Source organism: Leptonychotes weddellii, chromosome 8 (assembly GCF_054177405.1).
Source record: "Leptonychotes weddellii isolate Sample4059 chromosome 8, ASM5417740v2, whole genome shotgun sequence".
Classification (NCBI taxonomy): domain Eukaryota; kingdom Metazoa; phylum Chordata; class Mammalia; order Carnivora; family Phocidae; genus Leptonychotes; species Leptonychotes weddellii.
The window spans coordinates 42,970,322-42,983,993 of record NC_138376.1 but is presented as its reverse complement, the minus strand read 5'-3'; the positions used below and the strand labels follow the sequence as shown (position 1 = coordinate 42,983,993).

At 35.3% G+C, this 13,672-nt stretch overlaps 1 long non-coding RNA gene across 1 annotated transcript in view; it reads left to right on the top strand.

The window, feature by feature from the left end:
• Nucleotides 1-13,353, top strand: part of LOC145723021 (uncharacterized) — a 36,922-nt gene extending 23,569 nt beyond the window's left edge. Inside the window, exons 2-3 of the long non-coding RNA XR_014147732.1 lie at nt 451-475; nt 11,785-13,353. This is a non-coding gene — a long non-coding RNA (uncharacterized LOC145723021). The remainder of the gene's footprint in view (nt 1-450; nt 476-11,784) is intronic.
• Nucleotides 13,354-13,672: the final 319 nt, after the last annotated feature.

Genomic DNA, 13,672 nt, shown 5'->3' with positions numbered 1-13,672 from the left:
ATTGTTCAGTGTTTTTCTTTCCTGTATCACATAATGTCTTCTTACCAAGCAACCACAGAAGTTCTCTTGGTTCCAAGAGAAGCTTCTTAGCAATTGTTTTAAGCTCATGTCATGGCTACTTACTGATCAGAATCCTTTTTTTCTTTGTCAAAGGACACATTTGAAGTCATAGACACACTGAAACCAACATATTCTGACTTAAAAGCCCATGGTCATTCTTTATATGGAGTTTACATCTTCTCCCCTGAATTCCTTTGTCTTCATCTTCAAGTTCATTTGAGTCAATGAGGTCTTTCTGCCTTATAAAAGCTCCTTTTTCTTTCTACTTTATAGTCCATCAGACTGTTACCATGATCTATTTAAGGTTCTGGAAGACTTGAAGTGACATGTATTGTTTCTCTTACACATTTTTTCCCATTTTCTTTCTTTGTTACTTACTGTGATCTGAAGCATCTGATTCAAGAATTACAAATAGGTAAGTAGAAGAAAATTATTTTTCTCTCTCCTCTCTCCTTCCTTCCCTTCCTTTGTCCCTTTACCCTTTTCCTTTTTCGTCAGTTTTTTCCTCCACCTTCTATTATACAGGAGAAATTTTCTGTCATCAATGTTCAAGGTAGAATGCTTAAAATTTGAACAAAAAACCCATCAGGTTTTATCATAAAGTCTATAAAGAAGTTGGCAAATCATGCATATACTTTGGCCCTCCTTCTTTTTCTATATAATTGTTTATGTCACTTGGGAATGTTTTATACTTGGGATAGAAGGAGAAAAGAGAGAAGGAAAGTGAAGGACAGAGTAGAATGACTTCATAATTAGCTTGAGGATATAGGCTTTCTGAGTGTGAATTACATAGGGGCAATGTTTTCAGTCAAGTGAAAACTGACTTGGAAATAGATTTAGCTACACGTTTTAGGTCTCTAAGGGACTTTGATTTTACTTATGCTATTTAAAGATGATCGCTCTCTGGGTGAGCCAAGTTGAGGCCAAAAGAACAAGGCTCCCCTGCCTCTCCTGAAAGTGTTGAGATTTATTTCTCTGGGGTGGCCTAAGTGAGTACTGATTCATTCCAATAAATCATCCTGTTTTCATTTAGAGATTAATATGTTACCATATAACACCCAAAGAAAACTGGAGGAATTAGTAATGATATATTTCAAGAGCCATCGCACCATAAAATAAATTGAAAACATAGGGCCTGTTGTATGTTTAGATACACAGAGACTTGTATGAGAGTACCTAAAGGAATAATTTTGAAACCTAGGCCAGGGTGTTAGAGAATTAAAAGTATCTGGGTTTCACATAGATTTATGAGAAACCACAGTTGGAGTTAACGTTTAGGATTAACAATCTGTGTTATATAGATTTCCATTTTTACTATTGGGATTTATTTACATCAGTTCCTTCCCATTTAAACATGATTCATTCACTTATTCATTACATTAATTCCATAAATACTTATTGTGTGCTAAATATGTGCTAGGTATTTAGGATAAAAAGATTTATAAGTGCAGCATCCTGCTGTGAGGAATTTATAGATGTTGAGACAAGAAGTCTCTAAGGAGCCTTGTTCTGCCTCTTCATCCCTCCCTCTGCCCTATGGAAGCAGTAGAGGAAAATAATGCTGAAGCAAAATTTAATGCTGTTTTGCAATTAAAAGATGTATCTGGAGTATTATAATCCACTCACGATCATATTATTTAATTTTCTCAAAATCATCCAATTCTGTACATATATATTTGGGCCAAAGTCCTTCCATTTGCCCCTCAAGACCCACTGCCAACATCAAATGGTTTCCTTGATTTCTGGCCTTTCCAGCTGGGTTTTACCAAAGGGAAGCCCCAGCAGATCAGAAGGAAGCAGAAAAGTATGGTCAGAGTGTTCATTCCTTCCTCTCTAGGCGATCATCTTGGGATGACAGTGCCCTTCCACCAGAAGTCATTGCTCTTCTCTAGTGGGTTTCTCTGCAAGACTCTGATGGTGGGTTCTATCATGTGCTCTCATCTCTGTCTTTTGAGCTCCCATAGAGTAAGGCTTTAGTGTTATGCTAAGCACTGCAGTGTTCCTGTGGTTTATCCAACACTCTGCCTATACTTTTGAAATTAGTTTGTAAGTAAATGTGCCTAGAATTTTTCTATTTTGAGTATTAGGACTCTGATTATTACAGTGTTCAGTCACCCTACTGTATTTTATTTATTAATTTGCTTCCTGACTTGTTCTAAAAAAAAAAACCCTAAATAATTTGTGGTATATGTTTATTGTTTTTAGGTACACAATTATAATTTTCAAATAATTGGAATTTAAGTAAATAAGCATAAAAATAATATGCTTTTCTTAAACCAATAAATGTTTTCTGACCTATTTTCATATGCTTTATAGTGATAACAGTATAAACAAAAATACAGATCTCACATACAAAATGAGATGGATAAAATTGTGCCTTAAACAGAAATATTTCACTCTTTGGCGTTTTTGGTATTTCTTGTTCTTGATTTATTTTCTTTTCCATTCTTCAAAACAGAAATGAAACAATACTTCTTTTATTTCTTATTTCAATGTTATTATGATATTCTCTGACTTTTAATGGAGCATGTGTAGTCTCACAGCCTGACAAATCTGGCAAGATTTCTTAAACAGAAGTAACGCTCCTTGACCAACAGGTGTTTTGTTACTCTCACAGGCCCAATCACATGAGGGAGTTAAAAGTTCAAATGAAGTTTAGCAAACTTTTTTCAGTCTAAAGAATATTTTTGTTAAGATGGTTCAACCAATACTTCTGAAAATAAAACATAAGTCCTGGGATATTAAATGCCTTTCTAATTCTCATGTATTATAAATATTGAATATATTCATTTGTATCTATTCTATGGAATATTTTGATATGTTTGCAAACAGATTAGAATTTATAATCAATAAAATTGGAGTACATTCTGGTTTTCTCAAAATATGACCTTTCCACTCTGTAAAATTTACAATAACCTGACTAAGAGTTCTCCTGGCCCCAAAGATTTAGAACATCAAAGCTATAATAATCGGAAGTTTTCAACCTAGAGTCTATGGTCTCTGGTCCTTTGGTAAACTATGGAGTTCACAAGACCTAGGATATTACTGTATGAAAAATATCCATATTTGTTACATATTTGTATTTTTCTGGGAGAACTTATTAAGAATTCAAAAGAGGTTAAGAGCTACTAATTTTTAATTTTTAATGAGCGTTGTAGATTTTACTATTGTTGAAAGTATTCAAGAACCTTACATGTAGGGCCCTCCTTATAGGGCCCTATATCCAGACAAGAATAAGCATATGACCTAATAAAATATAGGTGAATGTGATGTCTTGCCACATCTGAGCAGAAGCAATAAAACATTTTGAAGTTTCAGTACTTCCTGGGTTAACCTCTGCCATCAAACTAGAAAGCCCAGATGCAGGCTGCTCTGCCAGCCTGGGTCCTATGATGGAGCAATACCTAAAATATTGAGGAGTTTCTTTGTTTCTGCAGGAAAAGTTACCCTATGCTGCCTGAAAGTAAGATGGTCAATTTCCACATATTTTCTAGAGTTGACTAAATTAATTTCCCTGTGCTTGGGTTAAACAGTTAATCAATTAAATTTTTATTCATTATTTTCCACACTGTTCCACAGTGGCTGGTATGTCATCATCTATGATTGCCTCAACAGAACTTTCTTTCTTCCAAAAACTTTTCACAAATCCTTTCTTGTTAAAATCAGTTCAAATACTTTGCTTCCAGTCTAGAAGAAGGAATAGGGACCATATTTACCCTCCCCTGAAGCAACAAGAAAAATACAGACAAAATATATGAAACAAAGGTTTTCAGGATCATAGATAAAAGGCAACAAAAGACAATGATCTGAGAGATAGGAAACAGATGAGGTGCATCTTATCTGACAAAAATCCTTCAACTGATTTATTAAACTACTAATACCTGAAGCTGCAAATTTAGCCCTTGAAATAATAAATTTAAACCCTAAAACATTTTTTTCTTTAATATTGAAGGTATTTTCATTTCTTGGATAGCCTCATCAATAACCACTAGATAGTCATTTAAATGTATGTTGATTTAATGATAAAACAGCAGAAGACATCCATTCAGCAGCCAAACAATATGCAGTTTGTTGAACTGTAGAAAAAATTACATTCAGATGACAATTAAACAGCTTCTGACCGTGAGTGAGCTTTGAGGATTCTAACTTGAAACCCTTCTAAAAGAATTTCCACATGAGCTTGCTTACAAAATCCAGCTTGTTTCTTGTTACTATGAGCAGTGCATTTGGAAACTCACATTTCATCCTAGTATTAAATCATGACACTTTTGCTGTGGAAAGGGTAAAAACAATCAGGAACTCTTTCACTGAAATTAAAGACTTCATGACTCTGGGAATCTATTAGGAAATGATACTCACAGCTTTCTATATTTGCATATATTTAAGGGAAATATATATTTATTTAGGAGAAGTATATTTTTATATATTTAAGGGAATATATATACATTTATATATTTAAGGGAAATATTAGTGGGTATTTTTATTTAGAAAATCCCCAAAGTAGAAAATATGCAAGACATTTTGATGTGTAACGTTGTTCTCAACCATGACAATTATGTATAAGTTTCAAAAAGCAGAATACAAAATTATTTTAAAAATTTTGAGACTTCTTTTGGAATAGGAAGATATCTATAAGGAGACTTCAATCAGGAGAGAAATGGGGAAGCAAGACACAGGATTCTCTTCTGTCACTGGCTGTCTCTAAGGCTTGGGAGCAAGGCCAGTAATTTAGCTGTGCCTTTGTTTCTCCATTCTTAAAATGGTAATTTTGGAATTCTCTTCCAATTAGAAAATTCTCTAACATTATGAAACAATCTAAGAAAGCCTTGCAAAGGAATAAAACATAGCTGTCAACAATGTCAAAATGTTACATAGCTTTCAAACAATTACCGTGGCAGAGTGATATGTGAGAAAACCAAAATGAGAAGTTTGTAGTCTTCATTTTGAATTGAAACTTAAATAAATTCCTTAGAAATAAATAAATATTTCCAGAGCTAATAAAGTCTAGATATTGTAATGTATAAAAATGCTAATGAAGGATGAATTCAGTTATAAACATTTTGTTTTTATTAAAAACAATTCAATTTGTATATTCACAGGCAATAAACATTAGTTAGAAACATTAGTCAGATAATAGACTTTATTTGTATGCAGTTGACAGTATTTATATCAATTCTTCTCTAAAGAATATAAAGAGAAGTGTCTACATATCCACATACCTTGGGCAGTGTAAAATCCGCTTGGGAATGGGTGGGCATTCACTTCTCTGCTTTCTTTGGTATGGACTCAGGGATTTCAACGTTTACTTCAGATTCAAAAAAGCCATTATTTTTTATCAATAAACATTTTGGGGTTGTTAATGCACGAATAAATGTATAGCTTCCAGAATCATTATTATCAATATTTGACGTCTTAGAATAAACATTCAGGTAATTAAAAATTGACACATAAAGCTACAAATAAACTGAAAAAGGAGTTTTCAGTTTAATCATGACCATGTTTTTACTCTAGTGAGGTCACTTTTTTGATTTATTATATATTTGAGCATCTCACCCTAAAACTGTATGTTTCAAATAGCTATAAAGAGAATTGTTTGGGTACCTGGGTGGTGCAGTTGATTGAGGGGCCAACTCTTGGCTTTGGCTCTGGTTGTCATTTCAGGGTCATGAGACAGAACCCCACATCAGGCTCTGCACTCAGCATGGAGTCTGCTTGGGATTCTCTCTCCCTCTGCCTCTCCCCCCACCAAAAAAATAAATAAAATCCTTTAAAAAATGAGACTATATTTATCCGGATAGTTAATGCTAGCAATCTTCAAAACTTAGTTAACATAATAAAAGTCAATTCCCATGAGGGTGAAGCAAGCACTTTTGTTGGTTTCCTTCAGGCAGTAATTGAGGAGTCCAGCCTTCTTCCATTGGGCAGCACCAGCCTCTGAGAGAGAGGAGGGGGAGTGCATGAAAAATGCCCCTGGAGGTTTTAGGGCCAGGCCTGGGAGTGTCATTCTCCTCCTCCTTCCACATCTCACTCACTGGAAATGACTCACATGGTCTCAGCCTAATGCAAAGGATGGCTGGGAAATGTTATTTTCATGAGCGCCTAGGAAGAGCATCAAAGAGCATGTCATCACCTTTACCACAAAGAATACAATTTTTACATTTTTAAATCAATGGTTTTTCATTATTCTCCCTCCAAATTTGTGTTTCCTGTTAGCCATTCTGCCCTTCCCTGGCTCTAATCATTTTATCTATGAGGGGATGGGTGATCATGGTCATGCCAAGGGTGGAGTTAAAACTAAAATCTCAACGTAAGCCAAGTTCCTTGGAAAGATAGAAGAAATTTACCCACTGGGGAAGAAAGATGGTAAAGAAGTTTGTCTATACCAGTGTAGACCATGGGTGACCTAATTTTTTTTAATTAAAACTTCCTTTTCACAAAATTGGATATCAATTATTCTTCAATAAAAAAACCCAAAATTTCATAAAAAGACAAATTAAAATGTTTTTAACATTAAGTCTCTTTCTATGGCTGTATTATTACTGGCATTGAGAAAAAAAGTATATTTGACTCATTAAAAAAAATCCATCCTTTTCAATATGGATTTCTACTGATTTCATGACTTATCTTTATTATTTTTGTTTCTTATGTTGGAAAGTGAGAAGTGTTATGGAAAGAGAGGGTGGATAGGAAAGGGGAAGGTGAATACCAGTAAGGAAAGGAGTTGTGTTCAAATTCAAGTCCATCTTCTACTGGCTAGGTGATGTTGGGCAAGGCAATTTACTCAGTTTCCTCTCCTGTAAAATGAGATAATAGTACTACTCCATAGGTTTGCTTTGAGAATTAATTTATATATATAAAGTGCTTAGAACAGTGCCTGGTATAATGTAAATGTTAGCTACAAATATTAACATACTATGTGCTTTATAAATATATAATGTAATATATTAAGATAATGTATCTAAAATATTTTAAAATTTACTAATGTCACAAAACATTCATGCTCTTGGAAGTAGAGTTTTATCTTCTTATTCTGCACGTTTACTTTTAAATATTTTGCTTGTTGTGAAGAATGCCTCCTCACTAGTGTTAGTTAATATCTGAAGGCATAACATACCCTCAAAGACAAGTTTGTAAACCCACATTTCTATATCCTCTTGTGTAGTAAAAGTAACTTACGATAGACAGCTTCCTGGCACATACCACTAGATCATCATTTTACCTTTATTTTACCTTTTAATGTGGCTGGCTGTGAGTTCATACTAGGAACAGAACAGTAAGCTTTCCTATTGTTTTCTTAGGTTTGCGTTATTAAGGTTATATCTTTTGAAGATTTTTGCAAGAATAATTTAAAACCACGTGGCCATTTCATTAGATTAGACGATATGCATGAATTTATCTGAAATCCATTTATCAGATCACAGGTAAACTGAATAATTCTGTTTCTCCTTACTCACATACTACCAGGGCATTTTGTATCATTACTTTTGTGTCTTGATCTTTATGCCTTGATGTTGGGTGAGTTGGAGCAGTAGGGTAGTTCCTGGACACATCATTTGTACACTGAGATGGTTAGCAAGTATTTAACTTCACATGAGAGTAACTGCAAACTACATGAATATAGCCCACCAAACCAAAACTAAAGGTATCCCCAAGGGCAAATCCTTCTAGCCAGATCCACAAAATGCCACAGCCACTCCAACACTACCTACTGTGAAGAGAAATATGATGGAAAGGAGTCTGTATGGAATGAAATAGGGGTCTTAACTGGTTGCAGTTAAATTATCAAAAACATATACCTTGTAAATACATTACTAGAGTCCCTGCAGGGGCCTTGAAAGAGGCCCCTGCACAGGAAAGATCCTGAAATTCAAGGTTTACTAGTGTTATATTAAATATATTTTTGGGTAGAGGACTATAAATAGCAGAATTTGATAATTCCAGGTGCAAACTGCAGATTAACTTGAACTGCCCCAGAGTGATTTCCTGAAGATCAAGGCCAAGATGGTTTAATTTGCCCTCTGCAGTGACAGAACAGTACTCATTCTGGTGGGTACTTAGCAATTACTTACCTAATATTATTTTAATTAGTTTATTCTATTTCTTTTTTTTTTAAGATTTTATTTATTTATTTGAGAGAGAGAATGAGATAGAGAGAGCACGAGAGGGGGGAGGGTCAGAGGGAGAAGCAGACTCCCTGCCGAGCAGGGAGCCCGATGTGGGACTCGATCCTGGAACTCCAGGATCATGACCTGAGCCGAAGGCAGTCGCTTAACCAACTGAGCCACCCAGGCGCCCCTAGTTTATTCTACTTCTTGATCTCAAAGCCAAACAGTTGTACATTTTGTTGTCAAATAGCATATTCTGTTACAGGAGTAAAAGGAGAACTTGTGATTTATTTACAGCCAGAGTAGACTTTTTTTTTTTTCAGTTTTAATTCCCATTTGTGTACTGTGATTTGTATTAGGCACTAGAAGCTTTTCATAGTTTTCTGCTGAATAAATTTCTTAATACTGAGCCATGAATGTCAACTGTGTATTTCTATGTTTACCTGTAGATGAAACAGTTGAGCAGTATTGTTAGGATATTTTGCAGAAGAATTTAAAAACTACATTTGAGACTTTTTCACTGCTCTTGTTCTATGGACTTTGATTTTGGAAAGTGATGAGTCTTTAAATTTGTTCTCTAAATCTCATTTGAGATTACAGCTTATTAAAAGTTTAAAATCTTTGAGAAAGTCATAAAATATATTAATAAAATTTATAAGATATTAATCTGGCTAGGAATAATTTTAATCTGTTAATACCTGATATTATTTCTAATCCATTCCCCTCTCCCTCCCTCCCTCTCTTTCCTTTCCTTTTCCCTTTCCCTTCCTTTTCTTTTTCCTTTCCTCTTTTCTTTTCTCTTTTTTCTCTTCTTTTCCTTTTCTTTTTTCTTTTTCCTTTTTTCTCTCCTCTCCTCTCCTCTTCTCTCTTCCCTTCCCTTCCTTTCCTTCTCCTCCTTCCCTCCTTTTTTCTCTCTTTCTTTCTTTCTTTTCTTTTCTTTCCAGAAAATATCAGCTATCAAACAGATAATGGCCTGTCGTTGGCCTCTCTTAATAATTCCTTGCTCCAAAAGAGGTTACTTCTCCTATGGAAAAATCAGACTTCCTTGATTTGTTATAAATGAATGCTTCAACTTTCTGTAAAGTGGTGGTTTCAGTCCATGTATTTTGAGCAGTCACCCATACTAAATGATTATGGATATGTTATATATCAAAAATCTGTTATTACCAAAGATCTACAAAGACATTTTGAAATGAGAGGTATCTGATACTTGTATAACTTCATTGGGCGTCCTATTCATGAAAATATTTGACATACCTGATACAATTCTTCTGATGAATCAAGATTCTTTAAATGGTATTAAAAAAAATAATGAAAGGACAAGTGTCAGAGATCTAATGAGCAAACTGTTCTTGTTTCTTTCTGGGATAAATCTTAGGTCAGTTTTGCAAAGACCCTTCTGGGAATTAGGAAGGAGTTGTTTCTTCCTCAGACCGGGATGTCAGCATGTTCAGAGAACACCTCACATGCATGAGACTTCTTTAAACTTTCCTGATTATACAGGGATTTCAGAGATTTTTGTTCAATATGTGAACAAAGAGTAACTTAATTATGACACTCCTGAGAATCAATTTGAATTCACTTATCACTCACTCGACAAATTCCAAGGAAGCTCTTATAGTTTTGTTTGACCAATTGCTCAATCCTGAAAGGTCAATGGTGAGCACGTTCAGTTTCATATGTCATAGGAACTGTGTTTAGGAATTAATTCAATAGAACAAACTTCCTCAAAGTACTTACTTTTAGTTGTTACCACTGATGATATGGTAGTAGATAGTTAAAACAGAAAAGTTGGTTGAGTGGACATTTTATTTTTTTCATATCGCCAAAAGTCGGATGCTATGTTTTCTCATGGGAAATTTCTTTAAAAACATCTCTGAAAAAAAGAAAAAAAAAAAAAACATCTCTGTTCTGGGAATGGTTTTGGGATTCACACACCAAGGTTAATACAGAATGTCTTGGACAGTATTAGAGTTATTTTTAACACATGACAGAAGTCATGCTGTGGGAATTCTGAAATGTGAAATAATAATTCTCTCTGTAATCATATCTTAGATAATAAAAATAGGTAATGTCCATTCCTTATATCCAATCTTGATTTTTCACAGACCTAAAAATAGCAATTCTATCTTGGGAAATATAAATTCAGCATCAACATTTACTAAAATAAGTGAGATTTGATATAAGAAGGGTTTGATTTAAGCAAATTAGACAGAATTAGATCTCAGTGTAGAAAAATAAGTTCAACATTCTCCTTTTTCTTCCTTTCTCATTACCCAATCCCAACTATGTAAGAGTGAAAGGAAATGAATTAAACATTCAGAAAATGTTTTGCAAATGCCAAGATATCAACAGAAGCCAGTATCCGCTCTTTTAAAAAATAGCAAATATGTTACTTCTTTTCTGGTTTAACAGGAAGCACATATTTATGATAAATAATTTGCTTATGGTAGACAACTGAAGGATATAAAAATATCCCATTTAAATCGCCAACCAGAGAAAACTTCTATTAACATATTGATGTATCACTTTGTAGACATTTGTGTGTGTAAGCATATGAAAACATTGGTACTTTGCAGATATTTGTGTGTGCATACATTTGAGAATGTTGCTGTTTAAAAAATTGACTCATATTCTTTTTGTAATATTTTTTCGCTGTATTCCAGGAAATCAGGTAACTTTGTCTGTTTTGCTCACTGACATATCCCAGTGCCTGACACATAGTAGCCATCAACAATTACTTGTTGGGACGCCTGGGTGGCTCAGTCAGTTAAGCATCTGCCTTTGGCTCAGGTCATGATCCCAGGGTCCTGGGATTGAGTCCCGCATCAGGTTCATTGCTCAGTGGGGAGCTTGCTTCTCCCTCTGCCTCTGCTTGCCACTTTCCCTGCTTGTGCTCTCTCTCTCTCTGACAAATGAATACATAAAATCTTTACCAAACAACAACAACAACAATTATTTGTTGAATTCGCTGGTACAATATGACTTTTATTTATGTGTCAGTAAATAAATAAATTAATGGCTGCATGACAGTGCATTGTAACTTAAGTAGCAAGCATACTATTGCTGGGAATTTAGATTTTTTCAAATTTTTGATGTATAAAATTGCCAGAACACCTTTTGTTCATGACTCCTTTTCTTGTACAACTTTGATTATTTGAAATAAATTTTAAAAATGGAATTATTTGAAATTCTCTATTTTTTCTATTTTTTTTAAAAGATTTTATTTATTTATTTGAGAGACAGAGCATGAGCAGGGGGAGGGCCAAAGAGAGAGGCAGACTCCCTGCTGAGCAGGGAGCCCAACTCAGGACTCCATCCTGGGACTCCCGGATCATGACCGGAGCTGAAGGCAGACACCCAATGCCTGAGCCACCCAGGTGCCCTGAAATTCTCTATTTTAAAAAGGCTTCTATAAAAATTGACTCATACCCCTTCTTCATGGAAATAGTATTTTCCATTTCCTTTGATGGACCTTCCCTCTGATATTCTCATCCAGAAGGTATTGGAGGGATTGGCCCCATCTGTGGAGCACTTCTTCTGGGCCAGAGTGAATGATTTAGGAATGGACACATAACTTAATTCAGGCCATTGAGTTGAGAAATATTTACATTTTCAGGACTATTGGGAAAATCATTTCTTGGCTCCATGATGGAAAGGAGGAAGAACACAGCTATGGAAATTGTGTGTATGGGGAGTCAGCTTTAAGGTAAAGCTAACAGCACAGAAAGCAAAGACAAGGCAGAAAGAATCTGGATTTTTGTACACTGGGTCTAGTTCTTACTCGAAGCTTGGTCTACCGTGAAACTTTTCAGCTACCTGAGCTGACAAATTCTCTCCTATCTCACTTTGAGGTAAGTTTCCTATTAACTATAATATAAAGATCCTGATACGATGAATATTCCTCACAGTATATAAAGGGGTAATTTTCCCCAAATCCATTCAACATTGGTTGTCATAAATTGGCTGATTTCAGTCGAAGCGCATTATGTCTCTTGTTGATTTGTGTTTATTCAACTGCTAGTGAAGTTGAACATTTTGCTTATGATCATCAGCACTATTTAATTCTTCTTTTATGATTCTAGTACCTTGTGTGGCATTCCACTTAGGTTTCATGAGGTACATCAATCTCCTTCTGTCTGTCTGTTTTAATCTTTTACTTTGGAATGATTTTTGATTTGCGCAAAAGTTGCAAAGATATTGCAGAGAGTTTCTGTATGCCCTTCAGCCTTCTTTCCCTCACATAACATCTCACAAAACTATGCTCCATTTGTCAGAACTACGAAATAAATATTGGTAAAGTACTATTAACTAAATTACAGACTCTTCTTGGGTTTCAACAGTTTTTCCATTAATGTTGTTTTCCTGTTCCAGGATCCAATCAAAGTTATATTTAGACCATTTTTCCTTGTTAGTGAATTTCCCTCTGAAGATCTTCAAATTCTTGCAATCAAATTTCACTTGCCTAAGTCAGTCATGAACATGCAAAGTGCTAAGTGATTTTTAACATAAAGCAGATTTGAGAAAGAACTTCCTATGATAATGCTTTCATTATTTTTGTGTTTACTGTCTGGAATACCACTCAACAAGTATCTGGAATGACACAGAGAAGATTGACTCTGTATTTGACTTGTCAGTAGGCTGAGTCTGTATTGTGGGTACAAGACGAATAATACAATTTTGGAGGTCCCCTCCAAATCTGCACTCACTGTGGAATAAGAGGGACTGAACTTCAAATACTAGGACATGGACCAGCTGTGTGTGATCCTGGGCAAGTTACTTAAACATTGGCTTTGGGTTCCTTGTCTGTAACCTATCACTTGATTAGGCATTCCAGACTTACATGCTTAACACGGAACACTTGATCCCTTCTCCGCCCTGTGCTTCCAGTTGTTGCCTCTCCTTAGTGAACAATGTCACCTTCAAGCCACTGGAAGCCCAGTAGGTGTCATGCACTCATTCCTGCCTTCCTCATCTTCCACATCTGGGCATCACCATGTCCCCTCAGCTGACTGTCCCAATGATACCTCGAATTTCTCAGTTTCTCTTTGTTTCCACTATTAGTATCCCAGTTCATGTGATCCTCACCTCTTATTTGGATTACTGCAACAGTTTCCTAATTATCCTTTCTGATGCTAATTTTACTTTTTTTTTTTTAAAGATTTTATTTATTTATTTGACAGAGAGAGAGACAGCGAGAGAGGGAACACAAGTAGGGGGAGTGGGAAAGGGAGAAGCAGGCTTCCCGCGGAGCAGGGAGCCCGATGAGGGGCTCGATCCCAGGACCCCGGGATCATGACCTGAGCCGAAGGCAGACGCTTAACGACTGAGCCACCCAGGCGCCCCATGGTAATTTTACTCTTATAATCCACTCACCACATTGGACTAGAATAATATTTAAAAAATGCAAATCATAGCTTGGTTCCAGTTTTTTTTTGTTTTTAATTTTTAAACTTTTTAAATTAAATTCAATTAACATAATGTATTATTGGTTTCAGGGGTACTGG